Here is a 22,471-nt window from a genome sequence, read left to right as displayed (position 1 = left end):
AGGAATTAAAACCATGAGAAACCAGGATGTGGGGGGACATTTTTAGCAAGTTTGCCAGTGCAGACGAAGAGCACCCTTTAGCCAATGACAAGAAGCACAAGAGTGCATGGACAAGGTAGATGGCCAGTCGTATGGATTTGTGAGGCATGTGATCAGTTGTAAGAAGAGGTAAAACAGCACCTGAGAGGCAAACAAAGCAGCTCCTGCATGAAATCAAAAGTTGTTGCTGTTTTGTCTGTTACTACTGCTTGGCAACTTCAGTTTATCAGAGAAAGGCATTAAGTGCCTCCATGCTGTAAGCAAGAATTAGCCACCAGCAAGACATCATGTCCTCCTGCACACCATCCACCCAGGAAGAAACCAAGACCAAGTCAGAGACCATCTAACCCCCAGCAACTTGCTAGACCCTTGGGGGAACTCCAAAAGCCTTCAATACCATACACAGGTAAAGCTGCAAAAAGAAGCACAAATGTCATATTGTCAAAAATGTTGTAATGAAGAAAAAGAAAAGCAACCCAAAGGGAAGCTTCACAGAATTCTCTAACTTCACCCTCAGTAATAACTGTAAAAGAATCTGATTTCATAGACTTAGTGGACACCTGTGAGAGATGAGGTGGCTACTCCACTGCTTGCATGAGCTCAGGCAGTTCAGGCACAGGCATGAGTGTGAATATTCAACTGAACAAACTTTGCTCTAAGTTTAGAGAAAAGATGAGGAGAGGGAGGGCAGGAAAATACAAAATGTAAGGTGTTCTTGCTTTCTTTTTCTTTCTACTACTACTTATACTAAAGAAGATAAAGAAAGTGTAGAGAAAATTAAAAAGTAGAGCTAGTCTTTAAAGATACTCAGCATCTTAACTTTCCCTGGGGCAAACTGTTCCAGCTTAGTGGGGCCCATGGACAAACAGGACAGGGTTGTGGGGATCTGGAGGCTGGCTTTGCTGCAGCATCACTAGGGCAGAACCTGATGTCCTTAGAGGGCTAAAGTGGAACTCTGGGCCACAGGCAGGGACCCCCAAATGTCAGGTCCTGTGGAGCCCTCAGGGCACAGAAGTATACTTTAATCGGGGTAGCATTAGAAATAGCTATCTTCATACTACTCCAACAGAAACTGAATGTAAGCATTAGCTTCGCAGACAATTAGATCTTCTCCAAGCACACTGTTCTCAACAAGATGCTTTATGATGGCTTTCAACAAGCTTTACCTTCCTGTGAAGTATTGTGCTATCCTTCCTAATGCCTGTACTAAAATCTCAGAACTATTAAAGGTGATTTTCAATTCATTAGTTTCATCACCTCTTCAAGAAACTGTCTTAGAGATCAAAGAAAGATCAGAAATCCCAAACATCTGATAAAACTAAACATAATGCTGTGTTGGAAGACAAGGACTGGCTCCAGCCTAAGAAAATCTATGCACATCTTAAGTAGAGAGTCTAAAAGTGGTTGTGATGCTAATGAGGTGGCAAGGGAAAACTCAATCCACTCACTCTAAGGCATGAAGAACTAAAAGGTTTTCTACACTCTGTCCTATTCTAGCTCTTTTATCAAAGTCTTTTGATGTTGATTAAGAGTAAATGAAGAAAGGGAAATAAGGACATAATTCTTTTCTCTTTCATGACATGATGAAAATCAGAACAAAAGTTAGTAGTTATATGTAAGTATTTCTTACCAATCGACCAATGTGAAATGTATTTTTTAATCATATTAGAAACCCAAGTAAGGAATCTATAATGACAACATAGGGTATAGATCCAAAATGGAGTGCAGAGGGCTGCATTCTCACCCAGAAAGATGAATAAATGCTGGGTGTTAACAACTGCACATAGATGAAGGGCTTGGTGGTTTTCTGCAAATAACTGAAAAGGTGAGATATCGTAAGAAATCTGAAGAGCATGAATAGCAGTCTTTGGTGTATGAAAAGATTATAAGATTTAACTGACTAAACATCAAAACAAGGATTAAGACATCAACAAATCCCATCATTATTGGTGTTGCAATTCTGTAAAACTTTCCTGCTTAGCAAGTAAAATCATCTCTAGTTAGTACATATATAAAGTAACTATGAATATGTAACATAAATTATTCCACTGAGATTCAGGGATGCCTTTTATTGACTTTGTTGACCCTTGGTGCAAACCTTCCCAATACCTATTTTCTAAATAGATAATGTCTGCAGAACAGAGATACATGTACTAAGGTGCATGGGCAGGCAGATGAGATGCATGTGGATCCTGTGCTCTCATGAATACTATGTCCAGCTCTAGTGTCCTTAGCACAAGACACAGACCTGTCAGAACAGATCTAGAGGAGTACTGTGGGTATCAAAGATTCAGAGCATAAGGTGCCACTAAGTTAAAATAGACAGAGACAGAGAATACCTAATGTTAATTGTTAGACTGGGGGGCATGGAAAGGGATGGGAATGGTGAAACATCAAGAGTGGAAGCTAATAGACTATATCCCTCCCTAAAATGCTTATACACCAATGTACGGAGCATGGGGAATAAACAGGACGAGCTTGAGATCTCTGTCATCTCAACTGGCCTGTCTGCATCCCTAGGGCACTCAAATGGGCAACTAAGTCCACTTCACTTCCATTCTTCAAGCTGTTGCTCCATTCTGCTTTCCATGTGTGCAGGATTGAAGATCCCTTCATCACAGGTGAATTCCATCTCTCTGTCACAGATGAGTTCCAGTATCTACAAGGGTCCCATGCTTCTACTTGTCTCTTGTACCAGGCCATCCTCCACCCCTGAGGGTTCCATCCTGCAGTTCCTCTGCTCTGGCTGCACAATCAGAAGTGAACCCCCACACCACCAGTCCCTGCTCTTATCTTCCTTCCCCAATCTAAACAGAATTGTTTTGAATTGTATTTAACCTTTCCCAGTACCTCTCTCTCCACCTTCTCAACAGGCAACTGAAAAGGAGAAGGATCTGGTGGTGGACAAGAAGGAGGTGGCAGAATAGGGAAGAAAACTAGTTAGAGATCAAATCCATTCACAGGAACTACTATCAGACCAGGAGTGTCCATCCTCACCACTGCCTCACTGGCCAGAGGCCAGTGCTACTGTCAGAGCACCCTTGCAGCTCACCCTGCCACTTGAACTCAGCTCCAGGGCTGCCACTGCTGGAAATTCAGCGGGGACACACGGGGACACACTGCCCTTTGCTGCTAGTCCTGGCTGGCTACCCTGTGCAGAGCCTCTCCCTCTGTAAGTGTCCTTACCAGTTCTGTACATTAATGAAAATACAGTTTCCTCAGGTATTAGGTCATTAATGAAAGAGTTCTCTTTTCTTGCCCTAGATAAGGAGCCATGGTTAGCTAATGTGGACATCTTTAACAAACATCATTGAATATTCCACATGACTTAAGAGCCAGAAGCAAACTATCTTTCAGATATTCAGGTCTTTCAGATGCTCAACATATGTCAGAATCACAAAATTGAGATGGTTTACTGTTTAAAGGTATACATTATTATTATTGTTATTAAGTAGTAACAGTAGTAGTAGTTCAAGGTCCCTTCCACCAGAGCCTGGCAAGCATAATTTTTTTCCAGCCTTAGCCTCTCTTCTGGGAAGCAGGCACAGGATTGCAGATTTTTGCAATGAGATGGCCTTTTCCAACTCAAGTATTGCATTTCCAGTTGGTTTCATGGCAAAAGGCGTTCACAGCTGCAACAGATCAGTTGGAATACTGTAGAACTGATACTGCACAAGTGTTGTAATTTCTACTTCCAGCAAATTAAAAACTGCAGCTGATTGGCTCAAGTCATTTCAGTGCAGTCTTCCTCCTCCCCATCCACCCTCCTTGCCTCTCCACTTGTTTGCTTTCCTGTGGACCAGTAGTCAAATGCTCAGTCAATTAGCAAGCATTGAGAATTGAATGATTTGTTAACTCATCTGCTTCCCACAGAGAGAACAGATGCCTTTATGTCATTAGATTATTGCATATGTTGCTACATCCCTTTTCAAGTTTCACCCCACACTGCAGCCCTAGAAAAGAAACAATGAGTAATAAGTAATCTAACAAGATTTAAGAGTGTAGCAAGTATTTCCTTCCAGTTAAAATTTAGTATTATAATCACTGAACTAACAATGTCTCAAAATTTTGCAAAGAGTTGTTCATGCAAAGCTAAATCTCAAGAGAATCCATACTCTGAAATACCAATGAATCTTCTTTTGAAGCTGTAGGACTGATGTATGGAAAATGAGACCTCACAACACACAGAGTGTTATCAGGAAAGATATGTTTTAATCAGCACTGGGTGACAAGGGGAAGTCCTCCTCAAAGCCCTTGCACAGCTTCACCTGTTTCAGGTAGAACATTTATGCTACAAAATCATGCATGTTCAGTACAGGGGTGTTGTGGAGGGAGTTCTCTATGCCTACGCCTATTTGGCAGAGGTGAGAAATTAATTTGAGGCTGTATTAATTTTATATAAAAATATAATTTATTAAAATTACTATTTACAAACTCTTGCCACCCCCAACCACTGTTTAGTTCTTTTGTGCAAGGTCATGAAAACAATTTAGAATATATACAAGGATCTGGTTAATAACTGGCAAAACATTCAATTATAAACCATTCACAGAGAGAGAGGAATTTCCCCTTTGGCTTAATGCCGCTTGGGGACTTGTACTCTTTGCCCAGCAGGGTGGGCTGAAGCTCTGTCTGCTCTAAGGCAGAGGTAACTTATATTACAGAGGAATTGAATCTTTACTTGTAAGTGCTGCTCTTAATTATTAATCACCCTCCCGGGGCTGTGTCTCAGCCTGTGCCCAGTGTCCGGACTTCCAGAGGCTCTGCCTGTGGACTCTGTGGGACTGGAATCTTCCTGGCTTGAGAGGGAAATGATAAATCTTCCCAGTCTCTGGGGTAAACAGGTTTCTCTAACCTTTTGTTCTCCTGGCGAGGGACGATCTCTGTCTCGATGCTGTTGCTTCTGGATACTGCGTGTCCAGGGATGATCAGCTGGCAGGATTCCAGGAGGAGAATGTCCTGTGCTGTCTCTGGGCACGGTCCTTCATGGCTAGCAGGCAGTGTGTGTGGGCTAGCAGACAATCCAAAAGGTCTGCCTCCTGGTTCTCTTAGCTGCTATGGCTTTCACCAGGCAAAAGCAGTGGGCATGCAGTGTGCCAGGCTGCTGGGAGACTGAGCTCCGTGGATAGATCAAGATAGCTTTCAGATATGCACAGCTGGTCTTTAGGAGGTTCTATCGGCTCCCTGTATATATATATGCGTGCAGGCTTGAATGAGCTCTGCTTCTAAGGTACGCAGACAGGTTAACTGCTAATTAAATCAATGCACGAGGTCTGTGCCTCAGTGAGCATTGGAGCAATGCAAATGGGCATCTGAGCATGTAAGTATGAGCAGCTGAGTGCTTTGGCTGCAGGTCAGAGCTTAGCTGATCCTTGCAGGTGGGTCAGAGAGCTGAATCTGAATCTGAACAGCTGCATCTGAACACGTGATACTCCTTTGCATCCCTCTTTATGGGCTGTGGGCCGAGATTAATGGCCCTTTGGCCACACCAGAGTGACCAATCAGGTTGGCAGTAAGCCAAACTTTACCTTAATATGTAGGAGCTGTTTGCCTGGACTCTCCCAAATATGGGGATCACATGGGCGGACCCCAGGGATACACGAGTTGGGTGTGTGTGTGTTACACAACCTGTTTACTACCAAGGGTCCTGGCAGAAAAACATGTCCAGGCATGCAGCATAAAGAAGCCTCTGCTCGGGCCTACAAGGTCTCCATGACAAGGGGCAGGGTTATTACAATTAGTTCTTGGAATAGGAGGAAATATTACAATTAATTCCTGGAACTCATTTTCATAATGTCCCATCTCTTCATGCACGCTCATTGCCACCTGGTGGTCATCTTCTGGGGTCTCTGGGGGGAAGACCCAAAGACATCCTTCCTCACTCTGACCTCTCTACCTTTCATCTGCCTGGCATCAGTTATGGGTCACATTCTTGGCTGGAGTGTCTAATGTTCTCATCTTTGAATACAGTATTCTTTTTCTCCATTAGAGTGCTTCAAGACCTTCTCAAGCTTAACTCACCCCCTTTGCATTTATCTGATTGATGATGCTTAATATTAATCACAGAGTTAATGATTTAACTAGGTTGCTACACTTTATGTTCTCTATCTCTTTTCCCATATCAGGACTTACCTCTTGTAATAAAAACACAGTCCACATTTGTTTAAGAGAAGAATAGTAATCATGAATCAGACCAAATAATCATTTGATATGCCATACATAAGTATATCAATCCATAAGTATATCATCCAATCCTGCCTACGTCTGCTGCTGGACTCCAAAATAGGATTAGAGACACTTAGTGCCATGGTCTGGTTGACTGGATAGGGCTGGGTGCTAGGTTGGACTGGATGATCTTGGAGGTCTCTTCCAACCTGGTTGATTCAATGATTCTATGATCAAACTTGGAATCAACTGATATGTGTAACACAGTTCAGTATGATCTATGTTGTCATAAAAGACTGTAAAACTGATTACAGTACTGTCAGGTTTGTTCTGCAATGGAAAAGTAACCCAGGAGATACTATAACTTGCCAGCAATTTTGTTGCATTATTTCCAAGTGCTAACTAATCTGGTAAGTGGTGTGTGTTATTATACACTAAAACAAAACCAATCAAACATAACTGTTCCCAACATGAAGCTATACACTCCAAATTGAATTATAAACATTTAGTAAGTCTGAGGCTGGTGAAAAGAGATATGTTATAAATAGTGTTCAATTACTACAATGGTAGTAAGGCCTGACTGGGCATTTGTACATTTAACCTAAAATCCTGCTCTTCTATTGCCTACAAGAAATTCAATCACTCTATGAGTTTTTGTTTTCTTGTTTTCATTATAAATGTCTTCCAGAACCTGGCTAGAAATCAGTGTTTATTTTAGAGCTAGTCAAATTATGTTACACAGTGTAAATGTAGCTCTTGTTTTTGCACATGATTAACAAAATCAGTTCTGCCTTTTGTGGATACATATGATGCATAAATAACTTCAAGCAGTTTATTAATATGAAAACCATCTTACAATTTCCCATGAAATGTCATCTTTGATGGGTTGTTGTTAACTGCTTTTGGATTTACAATATAGTTTCATTCCTTTCTTGAAATTTTGATATATTTGAAAGTAGGATACCATGGACTGACAAAGTAAACCAGGAACATGCAAGCACATCTCAAAGTTAGTTTCTTCTTAGGTTATTCTGGGTCTAGACTTTTCTTTACATCAAAATTTTCAAAATTCTAATAAAGTAGCTTCGAAAATAATTTCCCAAATAGTTGAGAAAATATTTGGGAAACATAATTTGTTTAGCTCTTTCCAGAATAAAATGTTCTCTTTTAGGGTCTTAACAGTTCTCCATCATCATCTTCCTCATGTAGGCAGAGGTTCTTCAGTTTTCCCTTCTGAAAAATGGTAGGCTGCAAGGGAGGGAATATAATGTAATTTGTCTCAGGATGGAAGATGACCTTAAGTTAAATGAGCCATAAGTTCAATTCATGTAATTATAACCAGACTGATGAGGCATTTTGACAGAGACTCTCAGTTATGCTCCATGCTCTACTGACAGTACATAAAGCCAAATATTCTGGTGTCAAGGAGACAGACAATTTTATTTTAGCTTTTCCATCATCTGTCAACAAGCCACTATTTTTTAACCCTCTCCATCCTGTTGGGGTAGGGAGGCTGGCGAGAGGTGAGATTGGGGTACTGACGACTCGAGACAGCAGCTTCCAGGCATCTGTGCATCAGTACATCAGTACAACTTTATTAGGGTAGTGCAGTGTCTTATATAGTGTTCAGAGGAGGTGTTTCCAGCCAGCCTGGGGCTGGCACAAGTGGACAGTACAGATTGGCCCCAAGTTATGTGTAAGGCAGAGATAGGTTACCTGTGGTAAACAACCTGTGAGTACCACCCAGGGGGGCTGGCCAGGGTCAGCCCCACTTGGGGCTGTGTCCACCCCGGGGGCCAGCAGATTCCACCCCCTGACAGCTGTGCGTGGGTTGCTCATGGTTCTGTTAGCCTAGGCCCCTGGGAATCAGTAAGACTCCAAGGACACTTCCCACCACAGGGCCTGATGTTTACATTCCATACCTCGTTGCAGGAGAAAGCTTCCCACACCATCCCTCTCCTGTCTGTAACATTAACTATTGTCTTAGCAGTTGTGCTGATTTGAAGCTAATTGGAATATTTTAATGAGAGAAATTAGATTATTGGCTGTGAAAAGGAAAATAAAGTGATCCCTGTTCCACTCACAGGTTTGCTGAGACATATAAATAACAGAACACAAGCATAGATAAGGCAATCTGTGTCCCTTCCTGCCTTTTGCCATATTAACTGCATCTGCTGGACCCTGCACATAACCCAACTAACCATTTCTTTCTAACCCTCCCTTGCTGACCTCCTCCAACTCACTTTGCAGGTAAGAGAGAGAACCTGAGATAAAGGAGAGGATGGGGTGGGAAGGTGTGGAAAGAGGGTGGAAGAGTGGTTGGGAACCCATCCCGAGTACTCAGATTGTTGGGAGGGGTATTGTGTTTCTGTATTATTTTTAATTGGTATATTGCTGTGCATAGCTGTCAATATCTGTAATATATTGTAAATACCTGCTTGTATCTTGTGCTAAGCTGTGAATAGAAAGCTTCATTCCTTAACTTCCAGCTGGCTGAGTCTAGTCTGGGTGAATTAATCTGGGGGGAAGGGGGGGGGGGGGGGGCGGGCAAGTAATGCCCAGAACCACTACAGCAGTAGATATCATTCTGTGTAGGTTATTGTGCCAGTTGTTGTATGTCCATTTGTCTAAATCATCCTGTGCAGTCTTTGTCTCTCCATGTACATTACATCTAACTAGAGAGAGATCATTCTTATGCACTGCAGCACACCTCAGAATCGTGTTTGTTCATTATATACATGTCCATATTCATGGAAGTGCACCTTGATTCTAGCTTCAAGTCCAGATTTCTTCCCTACAAAAACTGCAGCATTGGTGAAGAAAAATGTACATGACAGTGTTTTCCCCAGAAAGAATTCAGAAGTAAGTCAGGGGAACATACAGACAACTGCAGACAGATTAAAGTTCACAGCCACAAACAACCAAACCAACCCAAACAAAAAAAAAACCCACAAAGCCACTACTTTATTGGACTATTTTGAATAGGATGATGGAAGGGGAATCAAATCTCCAACAATCTGACCAGTGACCACTGAAGTGGTGTGTGAGGGCAGTATGGTGCAAGATTTCATTTTTCAAAAATTACTATAGTTTATTGGTTTTGATATTCAGGACTCTTGCCACAGGCCATCATTTTTAATAATAGGTACTTTGCAACAGTCATGAAAAAAATTATACATAGGAATAACAGAACACTTAAGAAACAACTATCAATGATATAACAAACATTAAACTTGATTGAACTGGGAGAAATGTTCTTGCTTGCCCACTAGAGAGGTTTAAGAGCTCCTTCCTGCTTAAGGCAGAATACTAATGGATTCAATTACAAGAGGTTTTAAGAATTTACTCACAAAAGTTATCTCTGGATGCTCAGGGCTAACTACAGTTTCCAGACAGTAGCCAAACACTTGAAGGGAGTTCTGTCAGTGTATTCTCTCAGCTGTTGAGGCATCTAAATCTTCTCAGGCTCTAACAGGGTGCTGCTGGGAGAGGGGCAGATAATCTCTGACCTGATCCTGGTTCCTCTTGACTCCAGACTTGGCACAGAAGTTCACAGAGGTGCAGGCAGGACACCTTGCAGATGCGCAGATGGAATGTCTTGCAGATGGACACAATGTCGTGCTGGCTAAGTGAGCCTATCACAAGAAGACACTTGATGCCTGCTCCCTGGTAAACTTAAGGCAGTTCCCAGGTATACAAACACAAAGTATCAGGGATTGTTATTATGTAGCAGGTAGAGTATGGCAGGATGCCACAGCAGAGAGCAATAAGTCAGAAGCACAATAAGGCAGAGCACATTGGTTTGCCTGCTCCTCTCATTTTATCAGTGTAGCCCAAGCCTAATGGCATCTTTGGCCACAGATTAGCCAATCAGAATGCCACTTTGCCACGTATTAGGTGAAACAAGGCTTGCTTATCCTTACTTGGGCAAAACACAAACAAATGTATAAACACATGTGGGTACCCCGTTTACATGTTTGGAAGGGACATGGAGAAGGCTTAAAGGCGCCAGGCTTTTGTCTTCTTTTCCAACAGTTGCCTCCTCCATCAGCAGAAGAGAGCAAGAGCAGAAAACATGTCTGTGCAAGCCAGGACATGTTTAGGACTATTTTGGCCTTTCATGACATGGTGTTGGAAGTGCACTTTGAGGGTCCTTAATCAACTGCTTCTCAAAATGTTAGTTTTAGTGTGTTTTTATATACCAACTGATCTATGGTCCTACATAACTACTTAAGTGCACACATGATCCATTTCTATTGATCACCTTAATCTACGAACAAAATGCTAACATTTTCTATGTGTAAAAACAAAATACATACATTGTGAGGTTTTGCATCTACCAAAACAGTTTATTGTATTAACAGGAAAGCTTCCTGTATACTATTTGGTCAATTCTGTGGCAGAAAATACTGGAGAAAGTCTCTGCAGTACCTAAACCCTCTCCTCACAATGTTAATTAGCACATTCAAGTATATAAATAATGCCTGTCAACTGATCCTAGGACACCCTGAAGAAATCTACAATACTCTTTGAAATTGTCACCTGAAGAGCTTCTGTAAGAGTTAGTCATGTCTCCACGTGTAGTCAGACAGAATTTTAATCAATCACCTTTGTCTCAAGTCAGTCAATCATTTCATCTATGTGAAGATTGGTTGGTGAGCACTTGAACTACTCAGGGAAGTGATGATGATACAAGTTGCATATGCACTTGAGCACAGTTGTGATAGCTAGCTACACTGCAGTTGTATCTTGAACTTCCACTATTGTTACCATAACAAACTCCACAAACTCTTCCACAAGATACAGATTCAGGACACAGATTCATTTCCATTATTCACGATTTAGAATTTGTATTTTATTAGACATAGATGTCTACACTTAGATGGTTTGAACCAGTATCTGTCTAACTTTTGATTCTCTCCAAAAGTGGGAACTCCATGCCTTTGTATAACCACACAAAACATGATGCTTGTCACAGTAGACAGGCTCAGAGGAGTCACCATTCTTCCTCAGTTCAAGCTGGCACCATTCATCAACTGTAATAGCCACATGGTGTGCAGAATGAAAAACAGACACCACACAGATCACTTCCAGCTAACTTTTTATGATGCTCCCCTGAACAGTGTTTGTGGCTGAATTTGTAATTAGCATACTGAACAGATAGTCAGCTGAAACACCAAAGTGGCCATAGGATGACTCATGCCACTTAGTGTTTGTATGCTGGAATATAATTTGCTCACCAGAGCTTTGCCTCTGGGGAGAATGCTCCCTCTGAACAGAAGAAACAGGTAAAAGAAGGAATGTTTTATAGCCCTGGTCTGTATTAAGAGCCATACTCTGGGAAACTGCTGCATCTATTGACTTTAATTGACAACGCGTTTGATAATCATAATGGCAAACACTGAGAAGCAAACCAGATTTAAATGTTTCCCAGGAAGGCTCAAAATTATTTGACATCTGTGAATGTTCTTACAAGAACAATTAAAATATCCACATCTTTTGTTCAGTTTCTCAGTGACAACTACAAACTACTTGAATGGCTCTGGACATCTTTCAATGCAGATAAATGCTAACTGCAGGGAGACTCAGCTCCTCTGTGCCAGATATTCACAGCTGTGCTGTCACTTAAATCACTGACAGGAACATGACATACCCATCACTGTGTGTCAAGGTGAAAACATGGATGTGAGTTGAGAGATTCAGCCTCTCTTCTTTGCTACAGCACTGAGGGACTCATTTGATGTTGGCATTCCACACTTACTCATCTGTAAAATGAGTATAATGAATTATACTTTGCACAACAGTTATGGGAGTTAGTCAATAGTTCACTAGAACTTTAGTGCATATCACTCTCTGCTGGAATATGTAATAAAACCAAGCAAAAATTTGCATTATTCCAATAAGATTATCAAGAGCAAAAAATGACTGATTTCCTCATGCTTTATTCATTAAGACCTTCTGGTAAGCTAAGATCAGCTTCAGATACGTCCTGCAAACTGCTTTTTGTGGCTGCATCTTATGGCCAGACATTTTCTATATGAGTCTGTTGGTTACAAGCATTACATTATTTGGAAATACAACTATCCTGGAAGAGAGCTAGGCAATAAGATGATCTCTCATTCTAGAAACCACTAAGACTCATATTTTCTAAGGTCCTAATTTGCAATAGACATGAGGCTATAGGTCTCCTCTATAGTAGTATTGCAGGCGTTGACCACTAGCTTTTGAGTCAGGACTCAGTGCACATACATACAGACTACCCAGTGTACTCTGGGTGGAAGACTTTAGCCCAAAAGCATGCAAAAGAACATACATTTGCTATTATCATGAAGAAATATGGGCAACTAAGTGTGATATGTGGAAATTTTCTCCTAAGAGAGAACGTGAACAATTTTATGAGAATTACACTTAAAGATCTTCAAATGGATGATCAATTGTGGAAGCTTGCTCCATGTTCAATATCTTTATTGCAAGAAAAGACTGGATGAGGCACTTAGTGCCATGGTCTAGTTGATTGGATAGGGCAGGGTGATAGGTTGGACTGGAGGATCTTGGAGGTCTCTTCCAACCTGGTTGATTCTATGATTCTATGACTTCTAACAAAAGACTCCTTTATTACCTTAAGAAATGTGAATGTAGCTACATTTGTCACTTTTTTTTTTTTATCTCTCAACATGTTTTCTTCATTTGCTTGGTTTTAAACAGCTGTAGGTCAGTTTCTAATCCCATTCAAAACATGACTAGTACTAATTGGACTATAAGAATTTGAGGCTTCTGCTGATTAGCCTTTTCTTTCTCTTATTCCAGGTTTTCAAGAGGGTTGGAAATACAGCAAAGAGCATAGTTCAGCTGAACAGCTGCTAAGGGAGGGCATGCATATGGAAAGTTGAGAGGAAGGGGAAGAAGGGAGGGAGAAAGGATGAGAAGGATGGAGGGCCTGTTAAACCGAGCCCTTTTTCTCAGGCTTGAAACAGATACATAAAATAATTCAAGTTTCCTAGCAAAAAGTAAAAGGACTTTTAAAAAAATTACAATGAAAAAAATGGTTTTCTAAGAAAAATATTAGAACAGATGGCAAACTATGTTTGCTCAAAAGTGATGAGAAAGTATGATGAACTAGCATAAAAAAAAGAAAAGAAACAACTTCTATTAGCAGAAAAGGATAATTAGGATACCTAAGCTGCAGAATGATACAAAAGCAGCAGAAAGACTGAGTTTATTGAGAAATAGTCCTATTAGCATTATAAGAGAGCTGGCCTCTCAGCAAGGAAATTAAAATATACTGTATTTTATACACATTGATGTTATGCAAAATAAATCACTAAACAGTTTCTTGTTTGTTTTTGAGAACAGGATACATGGGAAGAAAGGTTTAAAACACTTCACAGTAATTTAGATGGCTTTTTTTTCCCCCAGGACACATTAAATGATGTAGACTGAAGGTCTATTTAAAGCTGCTGGTCATTATTACTTCAATGAATAACAAATCAATGCTCTACCAATTACTTCAGCACATACAAAATTAATGCACACTTCATGGGCCAGTTGATGCATAACTCCATATGTGTCAGAATTTCGAGAGACATATTTGCATACAGAGGAATATCCTCTCTGCATCTGAAGAGAAGCAAATGCAAGTTATTTAAAAGCTTGGAAGGATGCAGGAAAAAAAGTGAAACCACAGAGGGATCCTAAGAACGCTTAGAAAAACAAGTGTTTTAAGGATTGTACCACACCTCCTAAACACCTCCAGGGACAGCAACTCCTCCACCTCCCTGGGCAGCCCATTCCAGTGACTGACCACCCACTCAGTAAAGACCTTCCTCCAAACATCTAACCTAAACCTCCAACTTGAGGCCATTTCCTCTTGTCCTAGCATTAGTAACTGGGGAGAAGAGATTAGCTGCAGCCTCACTACAACCTCCTTTTAGGTAGCTGTAGAGGGCAGTAAGGTCCCCTCTCAGCCTCCTCTTCTCCAGACTAAACCAGCCCAGCTCCCTCAGCTGCTCCTCACAGGCCATGTTTGCCAGACCTCTCCCCAACCTTGTTGCCCTTCTCTGCACCTGCTCCAGCACCTCAGTGTCCCTCCTGTGCTGTGCTGACCCAAACTGGACACAGTACTCAAGGCATGGTCTCACAAGCGCAGAGTACAGGAGGATGAGCACCTCCCTGCTCCTGCTGCTCACACCACTTCTGACCCAGGCCAGGATGCTGTTGGCCTTCTTGGCCACACTGCTGGCTGGGATTGCTACAACTCCCCCCTCTGCTGTTCATGACAGTAACTACTATCAGCAAGAAACAAACACCTTAGCTGCATTAATCTGTAATGGCAGTGACTGTGACCTTCAAAGCCCTCTGCAGGGACCAAGGCCAGGTGGGTCAGGCAGCCCCAGCCCTGCTTTAATCTCATGCAGGTATCTCATCTGTGCTTTCAAAGAAAAGTGACCACCATATAGAGATCCAGCCAAGAATCTCTATCACCTCTGCAGTGACAAAAGAGACTGATTCAGAGAGATTACAGTGTGTGGAATCCAGACAGAACATTCGTAAGTACCTTACCCGCTGGCCCTCTGCTGAAACTGCTCTGGGGATTGGCTTAGCCTTCTAAAAGAAGTATCATGTAAAAGAGTAAAGGTTCACACAGACTAAACTAAGGGTATTTTGTATTCTTACATGATACAATGACAGTACATACACTTACACAGGGCATAAAAAGGACATATTAAGATCTTCTTGTGAAATATTTTTATTACTAGCAACTTTTTTGCACATACAGGGCTGGATTGGCACAAGTAAGGTTTTATCTGCACCTCTTTATAAATTTGATGTCAGAATCACATAATCACAGACTCACAGTCAGGGTTGGAAGGACCAAAAGGATCATCCAGTTCCAACCTCCCTGCCATGGGCAGGGATACCCTACCCTAGAGCAGGTTGGCCAGAGTCTCATCCAGCCTGGCCTTAAACACCTCCAGCCATGGGGCCTCAACCACCTCCCTGGGCAACCCATTCCAGCCTCTCACCACTCTCATGCTCAGCATCTTCCTCCTCACAGGCAGTCTGAATCTCCCCACCTCCAGCTTTGCTCCATTCCCCCCAGTCCTGTCACTAACATAAGCATTTAAGAAAGTAAAACCTTTTCCTTCTTGATGGAAACCTGCAGGCTTTGCTTATCCCAAATCTATGTTTTGAAATGTGACACATCAGTTATTAACAGAATCATAAGTTAAGCAGTGGAGAGAGTTCTCATAATCACTTCCCCTGGTTTTTATGGGAGACCTCAACTTCCTGGATATCTTCTGGAAATACAATGGGAAGAGAACAGACCTGAAGTTTCCTGGGGTGTGTGGAGGATAAATTCCTGACACAATTGGTGAGAAAGCCAACCAGGGAAGGTGCCCTCCTAAAACCTGCTTTTTGTAAACTGAACTTCCCCAACTTGTGGGGGAAGCAAAGGTTGGTGACCATCTGGGGCCCAGAAATCATGAGATGATTTTATCTATTATTGGAGAAGCAAGGAGAGGGTTTAGTAAAACTGCCACCTTAAATTTCTGGAGGACAAATTTTGGCCTACTCAGCAGACTGATTAACGAAGTCCCCCAGGAAGTCTGACTATATTTCAAGAGGGAAGCCTTAAAGGCACAGGAGCAGGCTGTCCCTGCATGCCAAAAGGTGAGTCAGGGGGGAAGACATCCCACCTGGCTGAATAGAAGCCTTGGCTGGACCTCAAGAACATAAGGAGAGTCGATGGCTTATGGAAGAGGGAACAGACCTCTCATGAGGACTATAAAGATGTAATGAAACTATGCAGGGAGAAAATTAGGAGAGTCAAGAAACAGCTAGAGCTCAAACTGGCTACAGCCATTAAGGAGAATAAGAAATCATTCTATAAATTCACTAACAACAAAAGGAGGATTAGGGGAAATCTCCATCCTTTCCTGGATGCAGAGGGAAACAGTGAAGGGAAACATAGCGACTAAGTGTAAAGGGTTAACCTTCCTAGGGGGTGGTCTTGCACCTGATGCCAGGTCCTCTTGACTCCTCCCTGGGAGTGGGTCTGAACCTGGCCCCGGCTGTCGTGGTTAGCCCACTTGCACTTCTTGTCCAGCCCCCCATAAAAACCAGAGGCACTTACTGGTAACTCTCTCTTGCCCTGCCTGCTAGGACTACCCTTTGTTTCTGCTGCTTTTGTTTTAGCACGTGGCCATTCTTCCACGTGGTGGACAAAACTCTTCCTGACTCTGCCTCCATCCATTGCCATCACTGTGGTTGTGTATATATTGTGTCTTGGCTTTTTCCCTTCCCTATACCTCTTTGTAACTCCTCTACCTTACATACCTTCTATTTATTGTTAAAGGTTTTCTTCTTTTAACTTCCAAATCAAAGTGAGACTATTTGGGTGTGGTTTACCTTTTCCTCTCTAAATCTAATTCTTTTGTTTCCAAATGGAGGAGAGGGGAAGGCACCCTATAATTGTATTGGTTCTGTTAGCTATATTTGAGCACTTCCACATTTTCTTAAACTGAGGAGCCCAGAACTGGACATCATACTCAATCAAGGTGTGGCCTAACCAGTGCTGAGTACAGGGACACAATGACCACCCTGGTCCTGCTGGTCACACCATTCCTGACACGTCAGGATGCCACTGGCCTTCTTGGCCACCTGGGCACGCTGCTGGCTCATGTTCAGGCCTCTCTGCCTGGCTGCTCTCCAACCACTCTGTCTTCCCTTTTAATACACTCCAGGATACAACTGGCCTCTTGGTCTCCAGGCACATTGCTGGCTCGTGGACATCCTTCTATCCACCAGTGCCCCCACATCTCTCTCCTCTGTGCTGCTCTCTAGTAGATCAATTCTCAACCTACATGGAGTTGTTCTTTCCCAGATGCAAGACTCTACACTTGACCTTGTTGTGTTTTACTGAATTTCTCCCTGCCCAATGTTCCAGCCTGTCCAGGTCCTGCTGAATGACAGCACAGCCTTCATATGTGTCAGACACTACACTCAGTCATGAGCAAACTTATTAACAATGCACAGTGTTTCCTTCCAATCCTGAGACCCAGACAGCTGAGATATGACCTTATATCAGGAATATGTCATTAGAACATATAAACTTCAATGGATTAAGATTTTTCATAGCAGCTGTATCTCAGATATAAATTTTCCTACTTTACACCACTATGGCTAATAAAATTAGGGGGTTTTATACCCTCTAAGACAAAGAAATACTCTGGTCATTAAGAATGGTTATGCTGAGGCTTCTTAGCTTTGCTATACAATCCATAAATCTTCTAACTCTAAATGCACACAGCACTACAGAATTATTTCAGATCAGGTCCTCTGCAGCAGTTAATAAATACAGCTCTACTGAAATCAATGGAGCTAGTGTGATTTACAGTAGTTCGAGATTTGCCCTCTCAATTTCTGTCAGTGATGTAAGGTACTCAAGAGGGCTATTTCAGTAATATTTTGGAATGTATTTTCCAGTAAATTACAGTTCTTTGCACAGAGGCCAAGGAAACAATGCACAAGCACTGCTCTATGACACTTTGTAACAGAGGATGCAGGGGTCTGCAGGTCTTCATGAAGACTCTAGCTACCTAAAGATAGGTACCAAGGCAGGCATCAGACCTAACCTGGATGACTATTCCTGGTACAGCCTGTTAAGGGATGAAGGCCCTACACTCCCCGTGTTCCTCCCACTGGTATGAACGTCCAGGAATGCTTGTTGATTCCCCCTTACTGTAAATGAACCTAGCTAGTTTGCAGCAGACATCCAACTGCAAGACTGGCAGAGGAGTCCCATCACCAGCCAAAGTGCTTTGTCTTCTCCAAAGTTTTTCCTCACAGTCTCTGCAGATGAATCTAAACTTCTGCCCTGATGATCAGTACAGGAGATCCTCAATTTCAGCCCTTCAGGTGCCTAAGCAAGTCCAGCCACGAGTTGAGAAATTGCTATAAACTGTTTGTTGGTTAATCACTAAGTCTAAGGAGACTTCTGAATTTATGTTGGGTCACATTTAAAATCAACACAAAACTGAAATAATTTAAGAGTCAAGTAGACCATGTTAAGTAAACACTCTTGTAATGAAATCACATTTATGCTTTTGAAGATTTCTTACCTAGCTGCTACTCGCATAGTATGCCCTGAGAAACTAAATATATTGATTAATACAAATGAGATTGTTCATTATTCTTACAGCTTTATTCCTTAAAGGCACTTAGAAGCCAAATTTATTATGGCAAGTCTTTCTCAGCAATATTGCTAAAAGCAATAGAATAAATGGAACCACAGAATGGTCTAGGTTGGAAGTGATCTCCAAAGGTCACCTAGTACAACCCCCCTTCAGTAAGCAGGGGCGTCCTCAACTAGATCAGGCTGCCCAGAGTCCTGTCGAGCCTCACTTTGAATATCTGCAGGGATGGGGCCCCAACTGCTTCCCTGAGCAACCTGCTCCAGTATTCTACCATCCTCATAAAGAACCTGTTCCTAACATCAAATCTAAATCCATTACCCTTTTTCCTATCACCACAGGACCTTGTAAAGACTCTCGCTCCATCTTTTCTGCAGGACCCCTTCAGGGACTGCAAGGCTGCTATTAGGTCTTCTTGGAGCCTCCTTTTTTTCAGGCTGGATAACCCTGGCTCCCTCAGCCTGTCCTCATAACAGAGGTGCTCCAACTCCCCGATCATTTTTGTGACCCTCCTCTGGTCCTACTTCATCAGGTCCATATCCTTCCTATACTGAGGGCTCCACATTGATGCAGTAATCCAGGTGAGGTGTCATCACAGCAAGGTGGCAGAATCACCTCTCTGGATCTGACATCAACACATCTTTTGATGTAGCCAAGGATGTGATTGGCCTTCTGGGATGCAAGTGCACATTGTCTGCTCATGTCCAGCTTCTTGCCCATCAGCACCCCCAAGGCTTTTCCACAGGGGTGCTTTAGAATCATACAATAATAGAATCAACCAGGTTGGAAGAGATTTCCAAGATTGTCCAGTCCAATATATCACCCAGTCCTATCCAACCAACATGGCACTAAGTGCCTCATCCAGTCTTCTCTTCAACACCTCCAGGGATAGGGACTTCAATCACCTCCCTGGGCAGCCCATTCCAATGCCAATCATTCTCTCTGGCAAGAATTCCTTCTAACATCCAGCCTATACCTCCCCTGGCACTGTGTCCCCTTATTCTGTTGCTGGTTGCCTGGCAGAAGAGACCAACCCCACCTGGTTACAGCCTCCCTTCAGGTAGTTGTAGATAGCAATGGGGTCACCCCCAAGCCTCCTTTTCTCCAGGCTAAACACTCTCAGCCTCTCCTCACAGGGCTGTGTTCCAGGCCCCTCACCCCTGTTACCCTTCTCTGGACACCTTCCAGTACCTCAACATCTCTCTTGAATTGAGGAGCCCAGAACTGGACACAGTACTCAAGGTGTGGCCTGACCAGTGCTGAGCACAGGGGCAGAATAACCTCCCTTGTCCTACTGTCCACACTGCTCCTGATGCAGGCCAGGATGCCATTGGCTCACCTGGGCACACTGCTGCCTCATCTTCAGCCTACTATCTACCAGTACCCCTAGGTCCCTCTCTGCCTGGCTGCTCTTCAACCACTCTGTCCCCAGCCTGTAGTGCTGCTTGGGATCATTGTGGACAAAGTGCAGAACTTTGCACTTGGCCTTGTTCAATCTCATGCCGTTGGCCTCTGCCAATCTCTCCAGCCTGTCCAGGTCCCTCTGCAGGGCTCTCCTACCCTCCAACATATCCACACCTGCTCCTTACCTTGTGTCATCTGCAAACTTACTGATGCTGGACTCAATCCCCTGGTCCAGACTATCAATAAAGATATTGAACAGGATTAGGCCCAGAACTGAAAAGAAACAAAATGTTTTCTGTCAAGCATGAAAACATTTTTAAAGAGCTTTTCAATGTATGCTGTGAAAAACAGAAGGAAAACCCTTAAAGTTCTTTTGTTTGCCTTTGAATAGAAATGGACAATACAAAGGCAAGAGGAATAATTATTTTAGAACAGTTCCAGCTGAGATGAATGCACTGTTTTTGTAAGCCAACACTTGGTACTCTATAAACTTACAGGTGACCAACTTATTTTTTTTGAAATCTTTTGACTGTTCAGAATTTTCAATGAAAAGATTTGTTTCCTCCTTTGTCGAGGAGCCTTCTGTGTCTCTTGCCACACAATTTGACAAGATTAGGGAGAGAATATTTAATTATTGTCTAGGCTGCTTAGAGCTGTGGATGAAGAGAATTATCACTTAATGATACAGACTTCGAAGAAAACAAGACTATTTTGCATATATGTTAGATAACATACTGGCCTTACTGTCCTGGCAGGGCATGAATCCTTTCAGGCAGGTTTAACCCTTGATTTCCTCCTTCTATCATGATGGGGTTTGGGAGTGAGTCAGATGAGCAAACAATAAGGGTTTGGCACCAGCAAAGCCTTGAGAGCTAGGGTGCTTAGGTGTCAGGTGTCTTGCACTGCCCTCAGCGTGCCTGCATGGTCAAAGGATGCAGGAAGCTTTAAATTCATTGACCAGAACAATGGTGCCAGTGCCTACTGGCCAGTTTGATTTCAAAATCAAGTACATAAATGGGGATGATTCAGAAATCCTCCCTTTCTGCATCAGCCTTTCTACACCACACCTTTGTTTGCACGGAGCCTCTCCTCATTTGTGGCCCATTAAAGGCAGCCATGTGTTGTTGCAGCTCACACCAGTGGCTCAGCAGCATCTCTTCCCTCTGCCTGAAATATTTGTATTTTACCCCAGGATCATTGCAAGTTTGAAAGTGTACAGGGTTATGTCATCATTGGCATCACTGAGACATGGGGGGATGGATCTCGTGATTGGAGTGGAGGGATAGATGGTTATAGACTCTTCAGTAGGTGCAGTAGGGAGTGTTGCCCTCTACATCAACAATAAACTAGAGTCCATGGAGCTCCACCTGGGGATGTGGAATGAAAAAACAGAGTTTATGGGTAAAAGCATGACAAAGAACCAAAACAATTCTATGACAACACAATACTACTCACCCACAAGCTTCCAGTTCCACCAAGTACTTCAGCTTGTTGTAAGTGAGCAGAAAGAAGCAGCTAAACAGAGAGAAGCTCAGCTTAAGTAAGGAGGCACAACCAGCATCCATGTGTGATGTTAGAATGATCATCAAGTTCCTGTCCTGGCTATCTGGGGGGCCACCAGGCCCCCCGGCCTTTGCTGTCCCACTCCATTCACCCAGTGCACACCACGGGGTACTCACCACAGATGATGGGAGGAGGATCCCTCTGCCCAGTTGGGCAAGCTTAGGGCTTCTGCCTTTCCTGGGGCTCATTAAATAGGGGAGTGGGCAGGGAGTGCAAAGTGGTCACACCTGGGGTGGGAGGAGACTTCAACAAGACCCAGGTTTGAGAGAAAAAGGAGGAAATGCAGTGTGGGGTGGGAAAGGGGCAGATATGGTGGAGAAGGGGAGGGAGATGGAGGTGAATACAGGAGGATAAGGGAAAAGAAAGGAGATGAAGAGGAAAGGAGAGAGATAGGGGAGAAGGGGGATTAAAAAAAACAACAACAAAACACAAAAACTGAACTGTAAAAAACAAAAAAAGAAAAGAAGAGGTGACCCTGCTCTGGCAGGGGGTTGGAAGAGATGATCTTCTGAGGTCCTTTCTAGGCAAAAAAAAAAAAAAAAAAAAAAAGGGGCAACAAAGCTGGTGAGAGGCCTGGAACACAAACCCTACGAGGAGAGGATGAGGGAGCTGGGGGTGTGCAGCCTGCAGAAGAGGAGGCTCAGGGCAGACCTCATTGCTGTCTACAACTACCTGAAGGGAGGCTGTAGCGAGGTGGGGTTGGGCTCTTCTGCCAGACAACCAGCAACAGAGCAAGGGGACACAGTCTCAAGTTGTGCTGGGGTAGGTCTAGGCTGGATGTTAGGAAGAAGTTCTTCCCAGAGAGAGTGATTGGCATTGGAATGGGCTGCCCAGGGAGGTGGTGGAGGCACCGTCCCTGGAGGTGTTCAAGAAAAGACTCAATGAGACATTTAGTGCCATGGTCTGGTTGACTGGATAGGGCTGGGGGATAGGTTGGACTGGATGATCTTGGAGGTCTCTTCCAACCTGCTTGATTCTATGATTCTATGATTCTAATATGCATACACAAATTAATAGTCATAATTCACAATTGATTATTAATTTCCACTACACTTGCATGCAAAATCTTCAGAAGTCACTGAAAGACAGCTGAATATCTGGTAGTT

The 22,471-nt window shown here is 42.9% G+C and overlaps 1 long non-coding RNA gene across 1 annotated transcript; it reads right to left on the bottom strand.

Moving 5' to 3' along the window:
* Nucleotides 1-20,209: 20,209 nt before the first annotated feature.
* Nucleotides 20,210-21,521, bottom strand: LOC135184692 (uncharacterized). The gene is made up of 3 exons (XR_010306125.1): nt 21,482-21,521; nt 21,258-21,317; nt 20,210-21,169 (listed from the first exon to the last, which is right to left on the bottom strand). It is a non-coding gene; the product is annotated as an uncharacterized LOC135184692 (long non-coding RNA).
* Nucleotides 21,522-22,471: the final 950 nt, after the last annotated feature.

Source organism: Pogoniulus pusillus, chromosome 21, assembly GCF_015220805.1.
Source record: "Pogoniulus pusillus isolate bPogPus1 chromosome 21, bPogPus1.pri, whole genome shotgun sequence".
In the NCBI taxonomy this organism is placed as follows: Eukaryota; Metazoa; Chordata; class Aves; order Piciformes; family Lybiidae; genus Pogoniulus; species Pogoniulus pusillus.
The sequence above is the reverse complement of the archived record's forward strand: the minus strand, read 5'-3'. Positions and strand labels throughout refer to the sequence as shown.